Here is a 5,196-nt window from a genome sequence, read left to right as displayed (position 1 = left end):
ACAAATAAGTAAGCTTCCCCTAGTCATCTATACACTCATTCTTGTCACACTCCACTAATTTCGACAAAGTCATGTAAACGTAATTTCGCTTTTTCACCCGACCTCCGTCCAGAAACAATCCTGAAATGTTGAAAACTTGGGGTCGGCGCACTCATGCCAGTTTATAAGGTATAGGCTACTCTGTGTCTTTTGTAGCCAACCATGTGGCTAAGAGAGGCTAGGAAATACTTAAACTAATTGGCTAAGAGAGGCTAGGAAATACTTAAACTAATACAAAACAATCATACCCTCCTTTCATATCAAACAATACCAAGAAATTGACAGGCCTGTTAAATCAAGGGTAAGATCGATCGTTATTCTTCATGAAACGGGCACAGCCCATTTTTATGTTATTAATTCTGCTAAAAATTAATTAATAAATAACAAAATTACGTCATAATTATGACTTTAAGTCGGCCATAGAACTCTATTTTAAACAGACAAAATAGCCATTGGGGTTTCTTTCACTTTACCTTGCTAGGAACCCATCCCAGCAGTTAGGCATATTACAATAAATATTATTTTTGCAAATAACTTCTGACCTTCAACACAGTCATGTCTTCCAAATTTATTCCTTTCTCTGCTGACCAGGGTTGATTTTCGTTAATTAATGTTTTGTTTTTTATCAGAGATAGTCACCACAAAGATACTGAGCTGTATTCAAGCACATAAACCATTAGTGATTTCATGTTTGGTCAGTGGTTGTGTTGGTCAACTATAATTAATTGGTGTTTGTTTAAGGATTAGGTGCACTGTGTGCAATCACTATATTATCAATAACCTCAATTAAACAATCATAGTGCAAAATTTGACCTTAATTTGCAAAGTATGAGTTTTTGTACTCACATTTTCAAAGGTCATTCAATGAATGCACACATGTATTGGGGTTAAAGAACTGTGCCCTGATAGATGAGCATGTTGTAGATTCTTCACACTGTAAACAACTAGTTCATGTGCAAACATGTTCAAAACATACATAATTAGAATGGTCAAATGTCACCGCTCTATCGGGTTCTAAGAGGCGTAAACTGGTTTAAACCATACAAAGGTCACGGGTTATTTGGTGTTTTATAAGTCCATTAATTTTGTATTTTAAACAAAGAATATACACACATCATTTTATCCCGTGCATATCAGAAAACAATAATAAAATAAAATCCTAGCATATTGTGGTTTTATTTCTGAGCTGGGCATAATTTTAGCAAAACAATTAAGGAGTAAATCTAGCAAGACTGAAATTAGAAGATTTCACAAAGTACATGCCTATATGTGGCCCCTCCGTAGAGGGCGCCACAAAAAGATAGAAAGTAGCTTCACTTATGTTATGTGTCATTTTATTTATAACATAGAAGTTATTAAATTAATAAAGTAAGACAATTTATTTATCTATAAGTGCATGTCAAATGGGTACATTGTTCAATACTATAGGCCTACATGCATAAATTATGCCCATATTATAGTTAGGCCCTAAAAACTTTATTTTGCATCGGATTTTTCCCGTTGAAAAGGCAAAACTGATGTTCATGATAGCAACTATTTCATCAATAGCATTTTGAGTCATTTTTATCTATAAAACGACACAGGATAGGATAGATAATTCCTTAATATCATGTGTGCTTGCCACTATCTACTTTATAGTAAACTATACATTTCGAAATAATATAAAATTATTTTAAAATAAAATTTGCATGTAAGTTGAGTTAACATATAGCTAATTAACTAACAACTGCAGTGTATTTCTTGATTTTAATAATAAGCATGGGTAAAAAGCAGTAAAGACAAAAATACAGAACAATTTGGAGTAATGAATTAAAGAGTTGACAGGAGTTATAGGAGTTAATGTTTTTGCTGTTTCAGTGTGCATGTTCTCACCATTGATGGTTTGGTGAACTGTCATGTAACATGGATGTAAGCGTGATCCTAAAAATGCCTTTCACGGTGACCCAAACTATTTACAAGACCTCTTCTGCATTGAGGCTGGCCTTCCTTTTAAAGGAATTTTTATTAAAGCAATGCCTCCTTTTGAATTTGACAGATTTTATGTGTGTCACAAAAGGTGGTTATTTATGAAATAGGCATGCATTGTCACTGATCACAAATAATCCAAATAACTTCAGGGGACACTTTTTAAAAATTGATTAACCCACTTTTCAACTTGATTGTTTGCATATTTCTGTAGATTTCACCTGAATACATATAGTGTAGTTGTGGTAGGCCATCTTCAGAGATGGTCTGAATACTTTGAAGGTCTGCTCAATGCTGAATAACCTGAAGAAACCATTGCTTTCTCTGTCTTCACCCATGTAGAAGAACTAAACATCAACATGGAGCTCCAGGAGTAGACAACATCACTTCCAAAATCCTTAAGGATGGTGGAGATGTCATCAGATGATCGGAGAATGGTTGCTCCATATATGCAAGCATGTGGGGAAAAGGCATAATACTACCCTTGCCAAAGAAGGTAGACCTTACCTACTGCAGTAACAAGCGAGGCCAGTAACAACCGAGGCATCACCCTCATTGACATCACTGGGAAAGTCTTTTCCACCATTCTACTCCAGAGGGTTAAGGATGAATTGGACCTAAAAGTGAGGGACAACCAGTCAGGCTTCAAAAGGCTGTTCTTGTCAAGACAAATATTCAGTTTAAACCAGATCATTGAGAAGTGTTTGGACCAACAGCTACCATGCATCATCAATTTTATTGAATTCAAGGCTGCTTTTGACTCAGTGCACAGGCCTTCCCTTTGGGAAATCCTCAGCATCTACGGAATCCCTTCCAAGATAATCAACATCATAAGGAATTCATACTGGGATACAACCTGTGCAGTCTAAGCTGAAGGTTCCCTCTAGCTGGTTCAAGATCATCACTGGAATGTGACAGGGTGATTTCTGGTCTCCATTACTCTTTGGCGTAGCCATTGACTGCATCATGAAGAGGGCAGTTGATAAAAACAACAGAGGATTAATCCTGCTGCCAAGGAGGATCAAGATATCCACTAGAAAAGTTGGCTGATTTGGATTATGCGGGGGATTATGCTGATGGTATAGCTCTCTTTGAAGAGACTGATGTCAAGATGGCAGAGACAGCCAAAGCCATCCGTCTAACTGCCAGTAAATCATGTCCATCAGCCGATTTAGTGTTACAAACCCAGCAGTCCCTCTAGGCAATGAAGGTCTCATCAAAATTGTCCACCTTAAGTATCTTGGTGCTTATTGCAGTGCTGATGGGTCTAATATCGAAGAGCTGAACAACAGAATTGGCAGAGCCCCAGGAGTCTTCAGAGAGCTGGACAAAGTGTGGAAGGATCGTAACTTCAACCTGGATACCAAGCTGAAGTTCTACAGTGCTTGTGTACTTTCCACACTCCTCTATGCTGCTGAGCGCTGGACACTCACAGAGAGGGATGAGGCCAGACTGGATGCTTTTGACATGCGCTGTCAACGCAAAATCCTTCAAGTGATATGGTCACAACATATATCAAATAACTGTGTACGATCTGAGACCAAACAGCCCCAACTCCCATCAATCATCCGGAAATGCTGCCTACAGTGGTTTGGAAATCTGCAGCAAATGGATGAAGACCGATCCCCAAGAGCTCTACCATTGGAAGCCAACCCATGGGAGACACAAACCTGGTCGCCCAAAGACATCATGGAGAGACTTTATCCACAGAGACCAGTGCTGTACGGTGCAAAAACTGATTGAGGAGCCAATGGCTCCTAACTTTATAAATTTAGGCGCCCAAATTTTGCTCCCAGATAAAAAATCCGAGGTGCCAACTGAACAGCCACGTGTGTCGAATGTTCATAGCTGCTGTACTCTGATCTACATATTCCCATTGAACGCTACATACTTCATACGCAGCATGTACAGTGTAGGCCTATATGTTTTCCAGGAAGTCCCCATTGAGACATCATGATAAATGCATATTCATAGCATACATTCGTACTCTTGAATGCTACATTACATAGGCCTACATGTTTTGTTTTTGGCGATTAAAAGCTTCAGCAGTTGGTCGCCATTGGCGCCAGGGATTGAATATTTAGTCGCCATCAGCAAAAATCTAGTCGCCAATGCGCCTAAAATGGTCGCACCGTACAGCACTGACAGAGACATCAAGGCTGGACCTAGGGTGGACTGTAGAGGAGGCTGAGGTTGCAGCTCTGGATCGTAGGACTTGGAAGCATCTCTTGAGCCAGGCAATAGACCTGTGCAGAAATGCATGACGCTGTGGACTGGTAGGTAGGCCGGCCTACAATGCAGCTATTAAATTGTGTATTTACATGTTGATTGTAAAACAACTTGAATGTGATAAATAAATATTTTGATTGAACTCCTGAAAGGCATTCTGTTTTACTATATAATGTGTAAAATAACTTTTATTCGCAACATCAAGAACAACTGTGTATAGAGCATAATAATTCCTGATGGTCAGTCAATCATTGATTTGGCCTAGACTAGCCCATTTTAATCATCATTCCTATAAGCCCTATTAACATGTTCAGTGGCTTCTCAATCACATTTATTTCAATTATTGTGTCAGTCAGGTAGGCAGACATGCATAGGTAATTCAGTCCTTGAATCCATTTCATGCTTGGTTCACATGGATTGAAAAATAGAAAAGAACCAACATTATTTCTTAATGTTAGCATTTTTGATACCTGCCCTTCATAAAATGGGTCAGTGAACCTGTCTTACCACAGCCATACATACATACAGCAAATTACACAAGTTTTCATATAAAGTTCCAGGGGTTCCATAGTTTCAATCACTTATAAATTCAATATATTACACTTGTAGGACCCCAACAATGTAAATCAAGGATAAATTTGATTTGAACTATTAATATTGCCCAGTCTTCCTGTTCTTTATTTATTTGATAGCCAATTTGAGTTTTGGACCAATGCTCATTGTGGATATTCAGTTCAACCAGAGGCTATTCTTTTGATGGGCAGTCATGGTAAAAGACAGCCTTCCATGTGGAAAACCACCATAGGGTTAACTAGAGGGTCAATCCAAGCTTATCAAAGCAATTGATGTTGTTAACAAATCCTTATTTTGATTTTAAATATAAAGGTAAATACAGTATGAGGAGCAATGTATACCCCTTTTTTTATTGAAATAAGGCCAGACAGGCCCGTATGCACGGGGGAA

This window comes from Amphiura filiformis, chromosome 3 (genome assembly GCF_039555335.1).
Source record: "Amphiura filiformis chromosome 3, Afil_fr2py, whole genome shotgun sequence".
Taxonomy (NCBI): domain Eukaryota; kingdom Metazoa; phylum Echinodermata; class Ophiuroidea; order Amphilepidida; family Amphiuridae; genus Amphiura; species Amphiura filiformis.
The sequence above is the reverse complement of the archived record's forward strand: the minus strand, read 5'-3'. Positions refer to the sequence as shown.